Genomic DNA, 22924 nt, shown 5'->3' with positions numbered 1-22924 from the left:
AAGTTATTCAAGACAGCACAGGGGAAGTGCCCCGCAGTCCCGCACCACTCCAGGGACTATCCAAAATGACGAAAAGGAAGAATTCCCCTCAGAAAAACGTCCAGGAAATAACAACAGCTAACGAACTGATCAAAAATGATTTAAACAATATAACAGAAAGTGAATTTAGAATAATAGTCATAAAATTAATCCCTGGGGTTGGAAACATTATAAATGACAGCAGAGAATCTCTTGCTACAGAGATCAAGGGACTAAGGAACAGCCAGGAGGAGCTAAAAAATGCTATCAATGAACTGCAAAATAAAATGGAGACAACTACGGCTCGGATTGAAGAGGCAGAGGAGAGAATAGGTGAACTAGAGGATAAAATGATGGAAAAAGAAGAAGCTGAGAAAAAGATAAAAAAAATCCAGGAGTATGAGGGGAAAATTAGAGAACTAAGTGATGCGCTAAACAGAACTAATATACGCATAATTGGTATTCCAGAGGAGGAAGAGAGAGGGAAAGGTGCTGAAGGTGTACTTGAAGAAATAATAGCTGAGAACTTCCCGGATCTGGGGAAGGAAAAAGGCATTGAAATCCAAGAGGCACAGAGAACTCCCTTCAGACGTAACTTGAATCGATCTTCTGCACGACATATCATAGTGAAACTTGCAAAATACAAGGATAAAGAGAAAATTCTGAAAGCAGCTAGAGATAAACATGTTCTAACATATAAAGGGAGACCTATAAGACTCGTGACAGATCTCTCTACTGAAACTTGGCAGGCCAGAAAGGAATGGCAGGAGATCTTCCATGTGATGAACAGAAAAAAATATGCAGCCGAGAATCCTTTATCCAGCAAGTCTATCATTTAGAATAGAAGGAGAGATAAAGGTCTTCCCAAGCAAACAAAAACTGAAGGAATTCATCACCACTAAACCAGCCCTACAAGAGATCCTCATGGAGATCCTGTGAGACAAAGTACCAGAGACATCGCTACAAGCATAAAACATACAGACATCACAATGACTCTAAACCCATATCTTTCTATAATAACACTGAATGTAAATGGACTAAATTCGCCAACCAAAAGACATAGGGTATCAGAATGGATAACAAAACAGGACCCATCTATTTGCTGTCTACAAGAGACTCATTTTAGACCTGAGGACACCTTCAGATTGAGAGTGAGGGGATGTAGAACTATTTATCATGCCACTAGAAGCCAAAAGAAAGCTGGAGAAGCCATACTTATATCAGACAAACTAGACTTTAAATTAAAGGCTGTAACAAGAGATGAAGAAGGGCATTATATAATAATCACAGGGTCTATCCATCAGGAAGCGCTAACAATTATAAATGTCTATGCGCCGAATACAGGAGCCCCCAAATATATAAAACAATTAACTCACAAACATAAGCAACCTTATTGATAAGAATGTGGTAATTGCAGGGGACTTTAACACTCCACTTACAGCAATGGATAGATCATCTAGACACACGGTCAATAAAGAAACAAGGGCCCTGAATGATACATTGGATCAGATGGACTTGACAGATATATTTAGAACTCTGCATCCCAAAGCAATAGAATTTACTTTCTTCTCGAGTGCACATGGAACATTCTCCAAGATAGATCACATACTGGGTCACAAAACAGCCCTTCATAAGTATACAAGAATTGAAATCATACCATGCATATTTTCAGACCACAATGCTATGAAGCTTGAAATCAACCACAGGAAAAAGTCTGGAAAACCTCCAAAAGCATGGAGGTTAAAGAACACCCTACTAAGGAAGGAATGGATCAACCAGGCAATTAGAGAAGAAATTTAAAAATATATGGAAACAAATGAAAATGAAAATACAACAATACAAATGCTTTGGGATGCAGCGAAGGCAGTCCTGAGAGGAAAATACATTGCAATCCAGGCCTACCTCAAGAAACAAGAAAAATCCCAAATACAAAATCTAACAGCACACCGAAAGGAAATAGAAGCAGAACAGCAAAGGCAGCCTAAACCAAGCAGAAGAAGAGAAATAATAAAGATCAGAGCAGAAATAAACAATATAGAATCTAAAAAAAAACTGTAGAGCAGATCAACGAAACCAAGAGTTGGTTTTTTGAAAAAATAAACAAAATTGATAAACCTCTAGCCAGGCTTCTCAAAACGAAAAGGGAGATGACCCAAGTAGATAAAATCATGAATGAAAATGGAATTATTACAACCAATCCCTCAGAGATACAAGCAATTATCAGGGAATACTATGAAAAATTATATGCCAACAAACTAGACAACCTGGAAGAAATGGACAAATTCCTAAGCACCCACACACTTCCAAAACTCAATCAGGAGGAAATAGAAAGCTTGAACAGACCCATAACCAGCGAAGAAATTGAATCAGTCATCAAAAATCTCCCAACAAATAAGAGTCCAGGACCAAATGTCTTCTCAGGGGGTTCTACCAGACCTTTAAAGCAAAGGTAATACCTATCCTTCTCAAGCTATTCCAAGAAATAGAAAGGGAAGGAAAACTTCCAGACTCATTCTATGAAGCCAGTATTACTTTGATTCCTAAACCAGACAGAGACCCAGTAAAAAAAGAGAACTACAGGCCAATATCCCTGATGAACATGAATGCAAAAATTCTCAATAAGATACTAGCAAATCGAATTCAATAGCATATAAAAATAATTATTCACCATGATCAAGTGGGATTCATTCCTGGGATGCAGGGCTGGTTCAACATTCGCAAATCGATCAATGTGATACATCACATTAATAAAAGAAAAGATAAGAACCATATAATCCTGTCAATCGATGCAGAAAAGGCCTTTGACAAAATTCAACCTTTCTTAATAAAAACCCTCGAGAAAGTCGGGATAGAAGAAACATACTTAAAGATCATAAAAGCCATTTATGAAAAGCCCACAGCTAACATCATCCTCAATGGGGAAAAACAGAGCTTTTTCCCTGAGATCAGGAACACAACTGGGATGTCCACTCTCACCGCTGTTGTTTAACATAGTGTTGGAAGTGCTAGCATCAGCAATCAGACAACAAAAGGAAATCGAAGGCATCCAAATTGGCAAAGATGAAGTCAAGCTTTCACTTTTGGCAGATGACATGATACTATACATGGAAAATCCGATAGACTCCACCAAAAGTTTGCTAGAACTGATACATGAATTCAGCAAAGTTGCAGGATACAAAATCAATGTACAGAAATCAGTTACATTCTTATACACTAACAATGAAGCAACAGAAAGAGAAATAAAGAAACTGATCCCATTCACAATTGCACCAAGAAGCATAAAATACCTAGGAATAAATCTAACCAAAGATGTAAAAGATCTGTATGCTGAAAACTATAGAAAGCTTATGAAGGAAATTGAAGAAGATACAGAGAAATGGAAAAACATTCCGTGCTCATGGATTGGAAGAATAAATATTGTCAAAATGTCAATACTACCCAAAGCTATCTACACATTCAATGCAATCCCAATCAAAATTGCACCAGCATTCTTCTCAAAACTAGAACAAGCAATCCTAAAATTCATATGGAACCACAAAAGGCCCTGAGTAGCCAAAGTAATTTTGAAGAAGACCAAAGCAGGAGGCATCACAATCCCAGACTTTAGCCTCTACTACAAAGCTGTCATCATCAAGACAGCATGGTATTGGCACAAAAACAGACACATAGACCAATGGAATAGAATAGAAACCCCAGAACTAGACCCACAAACGTATGGCCAACTAATCTTTGGCAAAGCAGGAAAGAACATCCAATGGAAAAAAGACAGTCTCTTTAACAATTGGTGCTGGGAGAACTGGACAGCAACATGCAGAAGGTTGAAACTAGACCACTTTCTCACACCATTCACAAAAATAAACTCAAAATGGATAAAGGACCTGAATGTGAGACAGGAAACCATCAAAACCCTAGAGAAGAAAGCAGGAAAAGACCTCTCTGACCTCAGCTGTAGCAGTCTCATACTCGACACATCCCCAAAGGCAAGGGAATTAAAAGCAAAAATGAACTACTGGGACCTTATGAAGATAAAAAGCTTCTGCACAGCAAAGGAAACAACCAACAAAACTAAACGGCAACCAACAGAATGGGAAAAGATATTTGCAAATGACATATCAGACAAAGGGCTAGTATCCAAAATCTATAAAGAGCTCACCAAACTCCACACCCGAAAAACAAATAATCCAGTGAAGAAATGGGCAGAAGACATGAATAGACACTTCTCTAAAGAAGACATCCAGATGGCCAGCAGGCACATGAAAAGATGCTAAACGTCGCTCCATATCAGGGAAATACAAATCAAAACCACACTCAGATATCACCTCATGCCAGTCAGAGTGGCCAAAATGAACAAATCAGGAGACTAGATGCTGGAGAGGATGTGGAGAAACGGGAACCCTCTTGCACTGTTGGTGGGAATGCAAATTGGTGCAGCCACTCTGGAAAACAGTGTGGAGGTTCCTCAGAAAATTAAAAATAGACGTACCCTATGACCCAGCAATAGCACTGCTAGGAATTTACCCAAGGGATACAGGAGTACTGATTCATAGGGGCACTTGTACCCCAATGTTTATAGCAGCACTCTCAACAATAGCCAAATTATGGAAAGAGCCGAAATGTCCATCAACTGATGAATGGATAAAGAAATTGTGGTTTATATACACAATGGAGTACTACATGGCAATGAGAAAGAACGAAATATGGCCTTTTGTAGAAACATGGTTGGAACTGGAGAGTGTGATGCTAAGTGAAATAAGCCATACAGAGAAAGACAGATACCATATGTTTTCACTCTTATGTGGATCCTGAGAAACTTAACAGCAACCCATGGGGGAGGGGAAGGAAAAAAAAAAAGGTTAGAGTGGAAGAGAGCGAAAGCATAAGAGACTCTTAAAAACTGAGAACAAACTGAGGTTTGTTGGGGGGTGGGAGGGAGGGGAGGGTGGGTGATGGGTATTGAGGAGGGCACCTTTTGGGATGAGCACTGGGTGTTGTATGGAAACCAATTTGACAATAAACTTCATATTTTGAAAAAAAAATTATTAAAAAAAACTCTTTAGAGAAACTACTTAAAAGTGGAAGATACAGTAAAAATATTTAAAAATCTAAAGGAGAGGAGTGTGGAAAAAAGTAATAACGATAGCACTTATGGTGTTGTAATTGTATTTCTTGATCACCTAAAAGAAATCAAGGAAGGACAAAAAAAAAAAAATGAGAGCAGCGGGGACCAATGGGAAATTAATAACAAAGTGGGAGATGTGAATCCAAACAAAGTGGTGATGATACTAAATGTGAATTAACTAAATATTCCTCATAAAACATCAATATTGGCAGCCAGATTTTAAAAATTACGGTCCAACTCTGTGCTGCTTAGAAGAAGCACATCTTAAGTACACTGACACAGGAAAGTTGAAAGTGAAATAATCAACGTATATTTTCACTTACAACCTCCTCTTTGCTTCCTCCACTTGCCCCTGAAAAACAGGAAGAGAAGAGAAGTGGGAAATAAATATAGAATAAAATTATTTTGAACACATTTTGGTCAATAAATAGGAAAATATAGATCAAATAAACATCAGAAGAAACAATCTAAAATATACTGTAATCTGTTAATGAGATTATTTTACTGAACTACACAAAGAACTCTCCGTGCTGAGATGCCTTCACTGGTGAATTTCAAACTCTTAACGAGTCTTTATCACTGATAATACACAAACTCTTTCAGATGAAATACATATCTACTCACCTTATAAAACACAATACCAACCAAAACTTTAAACGAGCATCACAAGAAAGAAAATTCCATACCCTTCTATCTCATGGAAAATGACACAGAAGTCCTAAGTGGAAAATTAGCAGATCAAATACCAATTGTTCCACTTACCTGTTGCTTTAGAAGAAGGACAACAACAACCCCTAAGACAATAGTTTATTATTATCTCCCCCAAGTCTGTGTGTTGGATAGATGCATGTGGCGGGTGTTTTCTTGGGGTCTTGCCTACAAGTGTAGTCAGATGGGGGCTCTGATGAGGGCCGTGTGCAGGCTTCTCCACTCTCCTGTCTAATGTCTGTGCTGGGGGGGCTGACACAATGGGTATTGGTGGGGCCTGTGGCCTCTCCACATTGTTAACCTGGGCTTCCTCAGGGTCTGGCCTTACAAGGTCTACGTGAGTTCTTCATGTCAACAGGCTTCCCCGAGAGAGAGTGACTCCTGGGGGGGCTTAAAGTCAGAATTCACACACTGGCTCTGCTATTGCAGTGGTCAACAACAGGTCAAGTCGCAGAGCTAGCCCAAAAACAAGGAAATGGGACTACATAAGAGAATAGATATGTGTTCATTTGTTGGGGACATATTGATCATGTTTATAGACGATATTATATAAGAAGCCACGATGTTTGCTCCAGTGATGGAATATTTTGTGTTAATTTTTCACATTTGAAATTCAGTGTCGTTCATCATGATAACAGAATAAAGAGGAAAAATATATGATCTTCTGAAGATTAAAGTTAAAAAGGATTTATAAACATCTGTACTCATAATTTTAAAAACTCAGAAAAAGCAATGTATGGAATTGATAAGTATTGAAAGCTTTCTTCCTGAGATTTGGGTGGGACAAGGAAGTGCTCTGTCACCAGAGTCATTTAAGAGTGCACAGGAGATGATAACCAATTTAGTAAACTGAGAACAATAGAGATTGACATAAAATAAACCATTAAACCTAAATGGTATATTTGTGCCTGGAGGAAGTTGAAAAGCATCAAAAACCGTTAAATGAGTTGTATTGAGCCGAGTATATATTCATATGGAAAAAAATTACTTCTGCCTCAACTTTACAGTAAAAACGAAAATTAATTTCAGGTGAGATTATGGACCTAAATGTAAAGGTTAGAGTAATAAACATTCTGGAAGATTATGCAAAAAAATCTTCATGACCTTAGATTAGGCCGTGACTTCTTTTTTTTTTTTAATTTTTTTTTTTTTAATGTTTATGTATTTTTGAGACAGAGAGAGACAGAGCATGAACGGGGGAGGGTCAGAGAGAGAGGGAGACACAGAATCTGAAACCGGCTCCAGGCTCTGAGCGGTCAGCACAGAGCCCCACGTGAGGCTCGAACTCAGGGACCACGAGATCATGACCTGAGCTGAAATTGGATGCTTAACCGACTGAGCCACCCGGGCGCCCCTAGGCCATGACTTCTTAACCAGCCATGAAAAGGAGGAGCCATAGAAAAAGTGGTTTACAAATTGGAATCTATTAAAATTAAGACTCTCTCTTCCTGTAACGATATCATTAAGAGAGAAAAAAACTTAATTCAGAGGATGGGAGACTCCATGGGCAATACATATATGTGGTAAAGAACTTGTTTCTCCAGTATGTTTATTTGTGCATAAATACTGCCGTAAATCAAAGGCGGTAAATATAACAGAAAGTCTGGAACATTTCATAAAAGATTACGTGCAGGAGGCCAACAAATGTGAAAATATCCTATTATCAGGGAAATACTAAAACAACGATGTGGTAACATCACTCACTCACCAGAACGAATAAGATATTTAAAAGGACCAAAACCCTGTGTTGGAGCGCATGTGGACATTTCCGTGCATTGATGGTAAAATTGTGAACTGTGGCAGCACACCGGAAGACTCTTTGCGAGTGTCATCGGCTCGATTTACATATGCGCGGAAGTAGCAATCCCATATGTAGGTATTGACTCAGCAGTGATATGTGCACCAAAATGCATGTAGCTGAAGGTTCATACATCTTTTTTGTTTTGTTTTTAATGTTTTCGTTTATTTTTGAGAGACAGAGCAGGTGGAGAGGGGCAGAGAGAAGGAGACACAGAAACCAAAGCAGGCTCCAGGCTCTGAGCTTTCAGCCCAGAGCCTGACGTGGGGCTTGAAGTCACGAACTATGACATGATCATGACCTGAACCGTGGTGAGATGCTTAACTGACTGAGCCACCCAGGCGTCCCTCAAAAATGCACATTTAGAAAGAAAGGAAGAGTGTGAGCCTGACTGTATTTGATCTCTATTTCGCACTGTCCTAGGCTTCCCTTCATCTGCAGGTGAAGACCACCATTAACAACAAAGTACACATGATCTGGGTGGGGCCTTTCTCACTGGCCCCATTTCACACCCTCTGTCTCTAACCACGCTGGTGGTTTTCTCTCCCTGGGATTTTTTACACTGTGTTCATCTGGTTGGGTTGACCTTTTCTGCTGCCTGCGTGCTGACCACACCTCCAATCACCTAGTTAACTTTTACTCATCTTTCGGAACTCAATTCAAAAGGCATTTCTTTGGGGAAGCATTTTCTTTTTCTTTTCTCTTCTCTTCTTTTCTCTTCTCTTCTCTTCTTTTCTTTTCTTTTCTTTTCTTTTCTTTTCTTTTCTCTCTCTTTTTTTTTACTTTAACCCAGATTAAGTCAGTCTTTCTTTCTATAATCTTTCTGAACACCTTGAACTTTATTTCACAGGATGTAACAAATCATAGTTACGGACCTAACTACAGAGCTTGTTGGTTTAGTCTTGACTGCTAGAACATAAGGTCCATTGGTTCAGACTCTTTGTTTTCTATACTGTTCTGCTTCCTCCATACCTAATGTCTTGCCTGTGTAGATACTCCATTCATATTTATTTAAATTTATTTAAATTAATGAAAATGATTAGACTAATGAAAACATTTGGAACCAAATAACCCTAAATTCAGGCCCCAGTTCTACCCATTTGTAACTTTTTACCTTATATTGTGTATTTTCTTTGTTAACCTTATTTCTTATTATCTCTAGAATGGGAGGAGTGACATCTTTCCTCAGGTGGGTTTTGTGAGTGTTGAACTTTATATGGGTAGAGTTCCTGGCACATAGTAGGTGGTTGGTAAGCATTAGTGCTCATAAAAACAAGTTTTCGTCCTTGATTATCTTAACCAACAACTGTCTTAAGCCCTTGCACTCACAGCGTGGTCAGCGATCCCAGGGGGCTTGTTAGAAATGTGGAATGTCCACCGAATCGGAATCTGATTTTGAACAAGATCCCTGGGTGATTGTTCCGTGTTGTGACCAGCACTGCGTGATGTGTGGACGTGTCGAATCACCATATTGTACACCTGAAACTAATATTACCCTGTGTGCTAAGAGTTTAAATAAAAACTTAAAAAAAAAATAAAATTTCAGATCCCCCGTATCTAGATTTCACTTGTTTCAGTTGTTTTCCCAGTTTTGGAAGATAGCTAAAGATGTTTTATTTGTCATCTGATCTAATTTGATGGTATGGAAAAGAGGCTAAGCATCATTTGATTATTAATGAGTCTTACTTTGTCTTTGACCCACCATTCTTTATTAAAAATTGCCTGTGCTTGAAACTGATCTGTGTGTATCGGTGAGTAACCTGTAATCCTGTAGCTAGTCCTGGTTGAGGAACGTTAGCTTTCTAAGAAATATTTGTACTTCACTTTGCTTTGAAACAAGTGGAAGTCTTTCCCTGCGTTGTGCCTGTGAAGGTGATGTCGGGCAGCACAGATCGAGTAAACTCCACCAGCCAAGCCCCTTGTGGGACCAGTGCCCAAATCAATAGTGTAGGTAACACAATTACCGCTTAACAAATCGTATCCGAGTTTCCCTGAGATGAAATAACCCACATTTCATTGTTGTGATAGAAACAATATTGTGAAAGAATGAGACCCAAGTGTCGGAAGATTAAGGGAGATTGTCAGAGAAATTTAGTAGCGTGTAGGGATGGAACACATTTTTCTTATTATTCGACTAAATAGCGTATAGTAATTTGTTTCCATTGTTCATCTCCAAGGCATTGGGCTGCATCTTGTCTTGTTTCATATCCCCGCAGAGCTGAACCAAGAAGTAAAAAGTACCTTTGAAGCTAACGGGAGCTCTGTGCTCAGGTGAGCCCTACAGGATTGGTGCAATAAAGCAAGAAGCAGGACTTTATTTATGTTGGTGAGGGTGTAATTGCAGGGGAAGCGACTCCTCCCAAGGACGGCTCTTAGAGCAGCCAGGGTGTTTGTAGTTTTAACTCTCCTTTAGTGGTTTGTGTGTTTTCTTTATTAGTCACTTGCTCTATGCTAGCAGTGTGTTCTTGGAATGCACGTGCCTCCCTTAACTGAAAGAGCTTTGGACAAATGGCCGAGAGTCTTGCCCTGGTCCCAGCCCTGGTCCTTCCCAGCAGAATGTCCTTGGGAAAATCGCCTCACCTCTCCAGGCTTTAAGTAAACCAGATTAGGTAATCTCTGAAGTCCTCTCCTGAAGAATTTTTGTGACTCAGGGTAGTAATTACGAAGGAGCCCTTTGAAAAGAAGGGTGTCAAGGGAAGTGTTCTTCCTACAGTCCGAAGATGGCACTCGTGGGTCCAGGAAGTACCTGTGTCATGTATACAGTTGTTTGCTTGCATGTGTTCATGGAGGGGGTCTGGCTGTCATCTGATCCTTGAACGTGTGTGTGACCCCACAATGCAGAAGGATCATGAGTTGAGACCACCTCTCTGAATGAAAGCTTAACATAAGTATATTTCTAAACTTTTAATAATGACTTAACAACTTCTGATAATACCACAAACATGCGTGCTACACGCTGCCCAGCATATACTACTCACATACACACACACCCAAACACACACACGTGCACACTACATACACACACCACACACAGACACATACTACAAACACTACACACATACACACACTACATACACCTACACAACACACACACACACACACACACACAAACTATATACACACATGTACATACACACACCACACACATCACATACTACACGTACCTACCCCTGAAATAATTTCCCCCATGTTTGGCTAATCCTATGAATTATTGCCTTTTATTTAGAACAGTTATAAGCTAATTCAAATAGTGTTAAAAACAGCATTTCAGAGACAACTGAGAACTCAAGGGGAATGAGAGGAATATTTAAAATACAATCAGCTTCTACAAGAGAAACCTGGGTAAGTTTTAAAGACTGGGGCTGCTCTTCTGGAAAAGAATAATTTTAAAGGTGTCATTTCATATAACGGAAGGATCTTGGCAACTGCTTGAGGTTTATTTCTTTCCCATTCTAACAAAATTGAATTCTCCTGAATGCCATACATATATTCCCGAGGAAACAGGATTCGCCCCAGCAGAGGCGATTTTGTTTACCGTGTCATTTGCGCGAGGGTGCCTCGTTGCAAAGAAGCCCGTGCACGTAATTTGCTGTTGGTGTTTCCCTGGACACCAGTGTCAGGGATGCGACTTGCTCCGTGCGTACGGCCCAGGCCGTAGTGATTTTGAAGGTGTTGGGCACATTTAAGGTAAAATATTTACAGGCAAAGTGACCCTGCCTTGTGTGACTTCCTGTCTCTCTAGGCTTGTTATTTTCATCTGTGTTTTGCCCGGGTGACAAGGAGGCAGAGTCTTTGCTTCCGGGGAGCCCTGCCTGGTGGACGTGTGTTAAGAATGGCGTCTCTCCAGCCACAAGGAGCAGGTGGCAGGTTCAGCGCCCGCGCATACAACCACCCTTCACTTGAGGGCGCCAGCTCGGACTCGTCGTCTTAACAAGGACCCTGAAATTCTTCCAGAAGATCTTCGTTTTCTTGGTAGTAGCAATCCAGTTCCATTCACAGTTGTGCTTTAGGAGACAAAACACTGGTTTCCCCTCTCTGCTTCCTCCCCTCTTTGCCTCCCCCCGATGTAGGATCAGACCATCCCCTCCCCTGCAGCTCTCTGCGGATCTGGTTCATGGCTGCTGATGGTTGGGATTTTTGTCCTGGGTTCGTTACCCGAGAGCCACTTTTGTGACTCCCAGAAAGCCATGGACCCGTCATTCTCACTGGGGGAAGGCAGGCTGCTAAGAGGTGTGGCCTCCAGGACCAGATGTTTTGGACCCAGGAAATGGACTCTTTTCCAGAACGCCTTGCGTTTCTGAGAGCTGAGAAGCAGTAAGAGCAGGAACAGAGCCCCGCCATTATCTCCCAATCCCCCCGAAGTAACTGTCTCCCACCCTCTGCCTCACGCTCACGGCCTGCTCGTGTTTGGGGGACAGAGAAGGCAACTGGGTTCTTTTCTTCACTGATCCAGTTCAGAATTCAGGCTTTGCTGACCATTTTTCTTTGGCTGATCACGCAAGTTGCTGGCACGTCTCCCGGCCTGGATGGTGGTCTGTGGACACATTAGGTTGTGTGCTAGTGTGATCAGAAGGAGCATAATGTTGGGCCCTCACCAGACGGCTGAGGCGCCTGGGGGGAGAGCCGAGCACCGCCCCACGGAAACGTGGGGTTCGGGGTGCCCTGCGGTGGCTTCGGGTTGGTCACGTGCGCAGTAAAGCGCGTAGAACGCAGTCCTGCATACACAAGTCTGTCCTCTTCCAAGGACAGTCCTCCTTTCAAATATTTGTCTATTTGAAGGTTTGCATACCTGTTGGGCCAGCTGGTATGAGTGATTCCAGCTGTTGGGTCAGGTGGATGAGTCATAGACTTAGTGAGACTTAGCCTCTGTGTTCTGGGGCCGTGCCTCTTGTTGGGAATGGAGGGAGACCGCGAGGGCCCTAACGTCACTGCGTTCGTGGTGTTAGGTTTTGAGGTCGTTAGGTTTGGTTGGGGTTTTGAAAGATGGGGGGGCGGGGGTGGGGGCTGGAAAGTAGGCGTCGCACAAATGGTGACAGGACCCTGTCAGGGGAGCTCTGGGAGACAGCCTACGGGAGCTGCTTCTGTCCTGCGGGGCTTTGCCCACCCTCTTGGCCCCACCCGGTTCTGTTCCACCTTCCAGTCCCCGCAAAGCTTCCGCCCGCGCCGACCGGCCCTGGCACACACTGGGCACAGCCCGGGCTTCTCTGTCTTCGCCGCTAACGCGTGGCACGCACGTCGTCTTGATGTGGGTTTTCATCATCACTCCTCGAGGCTCTCCGTCTCTGCGAGCAGGACCCTGGCCTCCCCCGGCCTCCGTCACATCAGACCGCCTCCTACCGGGCCTGGACATAGCAGCACGGCCACAGCTTGCTGAACGGCACTGCCTTCGTTGTGCTTCTCGGACGCCGCGGTGGGTACAAAGTGCAGGGCTGTGGCAGCCAGCCCTGCGTCGAGAAAGCCGGTCGCTCACACCGCCTTTGCCCACTTCATGTCTCCGTCACATCTGGCGAGTGCTCTCAGTATCGCGGACTTTTCATTATGATCATATCTGCTACGGTGGTCCTGGACCGGACGGGTAGAGAGAAGTGTTGGGAAGGAAGTTCCATTGAGGACTCCGAGACACCAGGATTCGGTGACTGGATATAGGAAACTGAAGGAGGGGAAAGAAAAGTAGATGTTGCAGGCTATTCAGGGAGGAGGCTGGAGTAGGAGGGGAAAGAAGAGACGAGGGCAGAGTCTGACGTGGCAGCCTGGCGCTCCGGTGGCCGTGATCACGGACAGGTGAGGAGGTCTCTCTTGAGCTTCCAAGGCAGGTGCAGGCTGGGAACATAAACCCGGGGTGGGGAGGTCGGCATCCCGACCGAAGCCACGGGAGCCGAGGGCAAGAGCGGACAAGGGGCCCCCGTGTCCACGAGAAGTGTTAGCGTCTGGATGTTTCCAGCCTCGGGCTTCTGTGCAGTACACTGCGTCTACACCGCGTGCCGGCGGTAGGCTTGTATGAGCGAGCGAGCGCCCGTGTCAGCCCCTGGCACCAGGGAAGCGTCTGGGAAGGGTCGTTGTTTCCCTTTGCCTCTGTGTATTTAATACGATTTTTAAAGGTAACCTCAAAACTGAAAGCTAACAAGAGGAGAGTTTAAAGTCTAAAACACGGATACGAGATTAGCGATGTCTAATCGACGGTGTAATGCATTGCTTGCCTTTTTACTTTAGTTTACTGTCTGTGTTTCATTTCTAAAATTCTTTGTATTTTCACATTGGCCCTTCTCTTATTTCTTTCTTACGGTTGTTTTATTTTCCTTTAATCATTATAAACACATTTATTGTTGACTGTCAGAGAGTGGATGCTAAACTTCAAGAATCATGATAGGAATTGGTAGGAAAAAGACAGGATTCTATCTCCTAATTAAATGTAGATTGCTATTTAAACCAAGAAAGAGAGAGAATCAAATTTAAAAACAAAACCCCAAAAGTGCAAAACACTCATTTAAGGTTTATGCTGGGATTTCCCTTTGATTTGTTTTTGTTTCACTAGATGTAAACCCTCTGCATTTTTCTTGTTTGGCAGTGATGCAGGGATTGGAATCCATACATTATACGATTAAAGAGCAAAAGTTAGTATAATAATAGAAAGGAAAGCATCTTTCCTGAATAGAAGGATTAGGATTCAGAGTTGCTAGAATGGATGCCAGATTCAAAATTAAAAAACAAAACAAAAAAGAAAGGATATTTTTGACTAGGTTCTTTAAGATAATATCTTCAAATAAGGTATTGAGTGTGTGGCTTAAAATGAACTGTAGATAATTGAAAAGATGCTGTCATCCCAAATTTAACATTGTCTGTCCTTTTATAAATTCACTGAGCTTTTTGATTAGATAAATTTATTATATTCTGTCCCTGCAAGATTCAAGGGGAAAAAGACAACACAGTGAGTGCATTAATAAGTTTTACACACACACCCTTAAACTGTTCCTTCCTAATTCATCTAGGGACTTGCTTTATGCTAAGTCCAAGCCCAAGAGTTGTATCAGCCGCCGAAATGAAATTATTACAGACATTGTGGCTGTAATTCATATGCTTCTGGTTTAGTGAAAGTTTTCATCATTCTAAAGTGCCTGCCCATAATGGAAAACGAGGGCATAATTTTTCCTTAAAAATCTCTCTTCATTTCACTGCACACATGGAGCGTTATCCTTCCGTACCCATTTGGAGTAGTTCTGAAGAAGTCACAGAGAAATTTCACACCAAGTTGGAAAATGTCAAGTACGTTTAGTATTATGTTTGACAGTTGATGGACAGATTCCTTCATTCAGTTTCTTCATTTTATTTCTTAACATGTGAAGACTTCTCCGATTAATATGCAGACGTCCTTTAAATAGGCCAGCTTTGAGACTTCTGTGATAAAGGTGCGTTTCGGGTCCTAATTTCTCTATTCCCTTCAAGTCACCTGTCGGTGATTTCCTGTCCTGTATTTTCAGAGCCTTCCTCTGGCTGTTTGTGCTGCAGGAGAGGTCAGGGGTCCTAAAGGCATATCTCAGATGATTCCGAATCGGGCCCCTTACCTACCCCCTCCCCCAGTTTCTCTTGTCCACTAGATTGTTTTAGAAAGCAGCATTTTTCTGTCCTCAGGCAGCTCAGAATCTGGCCACATAAGATGTTAATATAATGATTGTGGAGCATGACTGTTGACACATTTATGTTCTGTATTTGTACGTAAATGCCACTAATGCATGTGACGTCATGAGGTCACAGAGGTGCCTGCGTTTGGACATAAAAAAGTGCTTTGGTATCAAGTAGCATAGTTTGATTGGACCTGGGTGTGGGGATGTGTGTATGCCAGGGATCTCATCGGAGCTAGGCCCTCGTGTCAGTTACACCGAAACACAAAAGCCAAATCAGAAACATCTACAAATACGTGCAATTCCAGATGCATCCCTAGAGTCTGCATCCTTGCGCACTAAGGTCCCAGAAGCAGATGAGAAAGTTTTAAATGGACTTGCCCCCAGTTTTCTTTGTGACGGTGAAAGGTCATGACCCGCCCCTGGGAGTGTGCCCCGTTTGTCCTCTTTCGTGACCCCGAGCCCCTCGACTGTGGCAGGTCTCTTCCCCTACTTCACTGAAAAGGTGTAGACGGGCTGGGTGCTCCGCACGTGTCCTCACCCACTGGGCCGTGTTTCAGCATTGCTGGGATCTCATGGACGCCCACTCCCTCGTTTCCGTCTCCTCAGGGCTCGTCCCTCTTCTGCACCAGGCGCCGTCCCTTGGCCTCGGCCCTTGGTCCGTCCTCTGTGTCTCCCCCCAGACCTCGCGCTCCGTCACTTTCTCCTACGTTCTTGCATCTTTCTCTCTTTGTCTGTCTCTCCTCATCTCATACACCTGTGCACCTGTCTACGCATCTATAACTCAAAACCAGTATCTTTTTCTCAGCAACTTCACAAGTTTCTATACTCTCTTTCCTTCTTTTGGCCACAAATACTTTGACAGTCCCTACACCTGATGGTGATTGGCGATTTCTCCTTGAATCCCCATGTTGTTCCTGCATTTTCTCCCTTCCTGCTCTCTCGCTGTCGTTTGTCATTCTTGGCCCCCACTGTCTCCTCGGAGAACGAGGAGCTCTCGTTCGCCTTGACTCCTGTGTTCTTCTGTTTCTGTGCGGTCTTCTCTCTCTCGTCCTCGTATATTTAGGATTGAGCGTAAGCATTCTCTAACGTGTTCTTTACGACTTCTGTGTCTTCTGTAATCTCGTGTGTGTGTGTGTGTGTGTGTGGCTGCAAATATCATCTTCACTCGAGTGCCTTTCAGATGTAAGATCTCTGTTGAGTATCATCATTGGGATGTTGTGCACACATCTCAGACTCACCTGAAAGAGGTCTCAGCATCATCCTAAACTTCAGTTTTTGATCCCAGATTTCGATTGAGCTGTTTCTGACTTCTGTTTTTGTTAGGACTGTGGCTGTCATTCTCCAAGATACTTGGATTTAAAATCTGGATGTCACTTTGCCCACTCTCAGTGCTTCAATAATCCTCTGTTAGTGAAGTCGGTCATATCTTTTCTCTCCTTGAAATACTGTGGCTACCACTCTATTTCACATTCTCTGCGCTGTCTCATATAATTGAGAAGGTTGTGCCCATTGGTAAGGGTGCCGTGTGCATAGGATTAATGTGAATAGTGTTTCCCCAGTGCTTTCACACTACAGAATCTGCAGAAATGCACACAACCTCCTGCACACCATACGTGGACCACTGTCACAGACACCCCATACACGTGGATCACTGTCACAGACACACCATGCCACGTGGATCACTGTCACCCCTGGCCAGTCTTCTAACGCGTGCTCTTCTGTGTGAACTAAACCACACAACAAATTATCTTCTCTAAAGTTTGGTACCCGTCAGAACATTTTCCTATTTTGAAGCCTTCAGTGGCTGTGTTATGTCTTCCTGAAGGAAGCATCAACTCCCTTAATATCTTAATGAAGGTCTTTGTCAAAATGCCCCTACTTTCCGGGGCACCTGGGTGGCTCGGTTGGTTAAGCGCCCAACTCTTGACGCTTGGTGTCAGCTCAGGTCATGATCTCAGGGTTCGTGGGTTCAAGCCCTGCATCAGGATTTGTGCTGGTGGTATAGAGTCTGCTTGGGATTCTCTCTCTGTTCCTCTGTCTCTGCCCGTCCCTTGTTCATGCTCTTTCTCTCTCTCTCTCTCTCTCAATAAATAAACTTTAAAAAAATGCCCCTACTCTCCTAATGTAAATTTTTCATTTTTTTTTTTGATGATTACTTATTATTGGGAGAGAGGGAGAGAGAGAGAGAGTGAGCAGCAGAGGGGCAGAGAGAGAGAAGGAGACACAGAATCTGACGCAGGCTCCAGGCTCCGAGCTGTCAGCACAGACCCTGAGGTTGGGCTCTAACTCATGAACCATGAGTTTATGACCTGAGCCGAAGTCAGACACTTAACCGACTGAACCACCTAGGTATCCTTTAATCTCCCAAAGTATTTTGTGGTTTTGAAACAGAAGTATTGTTTTTTTTTAAAATTTTTTTAATGTTTATTATTTTTGAGACAGAGACCATGAACGGGGGAGGGTCAGAGAGAGGGAGACACAGAATCTGAAGCAGGCTTCAGGCTCCGAGCGGTCAGCACAGAGCCCGACACAGGGCTCGAACTCACGGACCACGAGATCATGACCTGAGCCGAAGTCGGCCGCCCAACCGACTGAGCCACCCAGGCGCCCCCAGGAGTACTGTTTTAAACATTGGCATGAATTAAGATCTATTTGTTATTTCAGATACAAATTGGTTGCTCTTTTTTCTTTTTTCTTTGTTTTTGGTTGCTATTTCAAATTCACATTGGAACTTATTTAACACCAATGGACTATCTCAGGTATCTAAGTAAGTGTAGCAGTGACACAACACAAAACAAAAAACAAAACAAATATCCTATAGTTTAGGAACCAGTTCAGCCGTTCAGACTCTCAGCATCAGGAATTCACGATGTGTCCCTTGTTAAAGAAAAAAGAATATGTATATATTCATGGTAAAAATTTTACCCACGGCCCTAGTTAAAGATGGCAGTGAGTCCCGGGGATGACAGTGGGGCTTTGCGGCAGGAGAGAGACCAGGGTCAACTCCGAACATGGCCAAGACAAGTGAGGTTTTAGCCATGGCTCCAGGTGGGGTCAGTGGATGGAGGTTCCCAAGAGGAAGCTTGAAGGCTGGGGCGTTGTTGCTAAGCTGACTCCGCAGGTGTCTCGCTGAAGTCAGGCTATGGGGATAGGATTCCCAGGAGACAGATGAGGGATTTGATCCAATGTCAAGGTTGGGGACTTTGCTAGTGACCCGGCAGAGTTGTTGTTGAACCTGAACCGCACTGGCCAAGGGCAGAGCCCAAGGGGAGGGCCTTGACGGTGTGGAGGACTCTGGGTAGAGTCCGGCCACGGAGAGAGTGGTTGTCACCATCCGGCACGCTCGGAGCTTGGCGCCCAGCGGCTCTGGGTCTGCGCATCTCAGTTCAAACTCCAAGGCCCTGGGAAGAACGGGTCTGTCTGCTGCATGTAGCAGGCGCTCTTACAGTCCAGTATCTGGGGCCGCTGCACAGTCATTTCCTTCATTACACTTCCCTGATCTCCCTAAGAGGTCGTGGCCCCCTTTCCTGCGAGTCCCCTAGAACACGAACCTATGTTGTCAAACCCGTATTTGTTGTTGTACCCCACACCTGGAGCACAAGTACGCGTCCCCGCGAGCGTCTTGCCCCTGTCCCCTAGCAGGCAGGGCAACACCTGGTTTAGAAGCACTTCTCAGTCAATGCTGGAGAAAAGTACATTCAGAGGGTTATGTCTTGAGTTACTGTATCCCGAGTCCCTTCCTGATACGGAAGAAGAACCCATCCTGGTCTTCGAGCTCACTGTCTCCTCCTCCACGTCGCCCTCCTTCCTGCTGCTCGGGACCCTGTTCGCATAGTCCCGTGATGCCGCATCGGGACATACTCTGCCCAGAAAACGGAGCTCTCCCTTGACAGCCTGGAATTTTCCTCAAGTACGCGCCTCCACATTTTCCCTTCAGTGTGATTCTCAGCGTGCACTCTGCACTTTATTGATGCCGAGAGTCTGAAGTGTAACATTTTGAGTTAAAACCAGCTACTTAATTACACTGCTTGATGCCTGATTATCAGAGATAGTGATTTGCGCATCTCTGGGATTGATCATTTTTGGAAGCCTGAGGTGCAACATTCCCACCTGCTGTCTCTGTCTCATGGGCAGATTTACATATTTGACTAAATGCTGTTCACACTTTGATGAAATTTAAATTAATTATACTTAGTTAAGGCTTATTTAAAAATGCCCAGTTGCCTGGGGCTCGGGAAGGATTCCCACTCAATTTTCTAAGTTCAGTGTGGACGACAAAAAAAAAAAAAAAAAAAGAGGGAAACCTAAGTGTCCTGACAAAACGGATTTAGTGTTGTACCCCAACACAATTTGCCAGAGTGACCCAGGCTGGTTAGTAACATGTGCTTCTGAGACTAGCCTGCATGGTAATTTGGTAAAAAAGAGTAAGCATTTAATGCTGATTACCATAAATAATAAGGTTTTCCTACACCAAAGTACGTGATCTGAGGTTGGCTCAGGGGAAAGCAGCAAGGAGGGTAGTCCAGGTTGGTTGTGTTTACCATGGCATTGGCTCTTGTGTCCTCATGGTAGAGAGCTCTGGAACCTGATCTGGCAGCAGCGTTTTGTGGCTAACTTGTGACTGTCACCTGCTTCATCCGGGCAGGAACGCCCGGTAAGGACTGCAGTGTGTCAGTACGTCTGCGTGGTTAGAATGCACAGAGAAGGGCCGAGTTCCTGCAGAATGTTCTGGTAAGTTGTCCACTCGCTGTATCCGGGGCAAACTTTTTCTTTAAGTGTTTAGACATTAACTTAACACCGTCTGTAGAGCTCGTGGGAATGGACAGTTGCTATGGAAACGGACGATGGGGATGACCTGTGGGGGGTGGGGTTGGGTGTTAGCACACTTGGGCCTTTCTTCTTCACGTCTGTCTTGCGTTTCCTGGTTCTTAGGCTTAGGCTGGCAGTGTTGTGTGTGAAATCTCCAAAGTGCTTTGCGGGGCTCCTTTTTCTATCACTCCTGCTGCAGTTTGACCCTGAGTAAACACCATCAGGGCCCCTTGGCTTGGGCAGGGCCTCCTGTTGCTAATTGCCGTTCCCTAAGCAGGACATGCTGTTCCCACGAAGTAGCATTGCTTTGCCCTGGGAGAATCCGTTCCGTGTCAGGTGGTGACAGGCGTGGCGAGTCCCCCTCCTGCTGTTCAGGCTCCGGTGCGCTCTCCCCGCTTCCCCGTCTCCCGTCTGTGGGTGCCCATGATCCCGGGCTTGGGGGCTTGGCTCTGATGCTGGGCCTCCGCATCCTGTAGGATGCAGGGCACCCCTGGCTTTCCTCTCCGGGTTGAGCCCCAACTTCTCTCCTGGGTTACCACTTTTCCTCTCCAGTGTCAGGACCCACAGTAAAGCCACCTTCCGTGTGCGTTCTAGAACAGCGTTAGCGAGGTAACAGGTGAACTCCAGAATCCCACGTGTCGCTTACACACGTGAAGTCAGAGGTGGGGATCTTGACGGGCAGGGTTATCCTGCACTTGGTGCCAGAATTCAGGTTCTCCCGATCTTGCAGCCAAGCCTGTTAGCTTCAGCATGTCACGTGCAAGGGAGTTCATTTTTCTCCCTCTCCGAGAGGAAGGAGCTTGGAGAAGGGAATACTGGGGGGGTTTCTAGGCCACCCCAGCGGGGAACACACATCAGCTCTGCTTGCGTTCCTGGCATTCATTCACAGGACGACTTCTTCGTACATGAGAGGGTGCTAACTGTGGTCCAGCTACGTGCCCCCAGATCAGAGGAGAGGTCTGAGGAACGGCTAGCCAGGCTCCCTTTACTGAGTGGAGGTTGCACGAATACATTTAGTTGAACAGTAGCACATTTTAGTAAATTCACCTTGTGCTTCACTTACAGCAGCTTTTATCCTGCCTAGTTAACGATTCCACACGGTTCAGAATGTCTCACAGGTTCAGATCACGCTAGAATTTAGAGGCTAAATAAAGCATGAACTCCGCAAGGGAGGGCGAGGACAAATGGAGGGCTGGAGAGAGGAGGGCAGGAAGGGGATCGTCAGGGACGGTGCCGTGTTGTATAGGCGGGTGCCTTTGGTTGCCGACTCACAGAGATGACGTCTGTCGGCTCTTCTGTTTGCAGGCACAGGATCCCACCTGAGCTAGCCCAGGGCCCAGCGAAACATGCTGAGGTGCCAGAACTGGCCTCTCACTTAGTACCCTCTCTTTTCTTACTCTCTGTCCCGGACCTAACTTCCCTTTTGATTGTATGTGCTATCAAATAGTTGCCCCAGCTGCCACACTGAAATCCGGACCTGCGGGATATCCAGGTCGGTGAGTAAAACCGAAGTCTTCAATTGGTCAGCTGTGGCCGGGAGGTCAGAATGTGTGTATCCATTCAGCAACATTTTATTAACATCATTAATTATCACTTACTTCTTTTATTGCATACGAAGAGCCAGGCACTATTCTGTATACGTGCTGTAAACACGTTTGTAGGGGCACCTGTGTGTGTGCCTGTCCTGTCTCTCATTCAGAGGAAGACTCTGGTTGGGCAGAGACCCCACAGGATGGAAGGGTAGAAGTCACAGTTGCATAGTCCAGTGTGTGTTGTGTGTGTCTTAACTCAGCTGTCTCTTGTTGGCTAGACTGCAGAAATAGCTCCCATGTAAAAACAAAAGAAAAAATTCAAGTATATAAAAATGAGCATCTAGATGTAAAAAGGACAAGTAGGGTCAGAGGATAGATTTAAAGGCAGACGCTTGTTAAACAAATCTGGCAAAAAAGAGTGTCATTTTTCTTTTAAATGAATTGTTTTGGACATTTTTTCTGTGACTGTTTGTTATTTAAATGGGGCTTGACACTGTGCCATCAAGCTTGTACCAGTCCAAATTGTCACTTGTGAATTATGAGATGGAAAAAAAATGTGTGTGTGTGTGTGTATAATTGTAGGAAAAAGTTGTTGAATTTTCAAAAATGTTTTCAAACTGGTCTTAGGAAGACATTCTCAAACCATTACCTTTGCTTAAAACAAACAACAACAAAACACTTAATGTTTTCCTAAGGGACACTACAGATTCATTTAAATGACATTAAATGGCTTTCTCAGAATCAAAATCTGTTTATAGGTATTTTAATTATCTTCACCCAACTGTGACCCAAAATCAGGATAGAAATGGGAACGCCCCTGGGCGCCTGGGTGGCTCAGTTGGTTGAGCCTCTGACTTCGGCTCAGGTCAAGATCTCGCGGTTCATAGGTTCGAGCCTCGCCTTGGGCTCTGTGCTGATGGCTCAGAGCCTGAGCCTGTTTCAGATTCTGTGTCTCCCACTCTCTCTTCCCCTGCCCTGCTCATGCTGTCTCTCTTTATCTCAAAAATGAATAAAACATTAAAAAAAAAAAAAAAGAAAAAAGAAATGGGAATACCCCTTAGCATTCACAAAATTAGTAGTTCTGCATGAACATGTATGACTTTGTAAAGCGTATGGACCTACCGTTTTTACAATACATACCACAGCAGTGGAACGGGATACACCCTCTTGGCTAAAGCAGAAGGCGAAGGGAGAAACCAGCAGTTGGGGCAAGAACACCACCCAAGGAGCTGGAATTGCCTGAGAACAGCAGCCAACAACCTTCTTGGGGATGCTTGTGATAAATAAACCACTCTTCTTGAAGCCATATCCCAATACTTAG

General features: G+C 44.0%; 1 long non-coding RNA gene across 1 annotated transcript in view; it reads left to right on the top strand.

Annotated features, from left to right (window-relative positions):
* LOC109258468 (uncharacterized) overlaps nucleotides 1-22924 on the top strand; it is a 681144-nt gene that overhangs the window by 106736 nt on the left and 551484 nt on the right. The gene's annotated exons all lie outside the window — the stretch shown is intronic.

The sequence above is a fragment of the Panthera pardus genome, unplaced genomic scaffold, assembly GCF_024362965.1.
Source record: "Panthera pardus isolate Hobbes unplaced genomic scaffold, ASM2436296v1 HiC_scaffold_12, whole genome shotgun sequence".
NCBI classification, from domain to species: Eukaryota; Metazoa; Chordata; class Mammalia; order Carnivora; family Felidae; genus Panthera; species Panthera pardus.
Note: the sequence above shows the minus strand (reverse complement) of the source record. Positions and strands in the feature narration are given on the sequence as shown.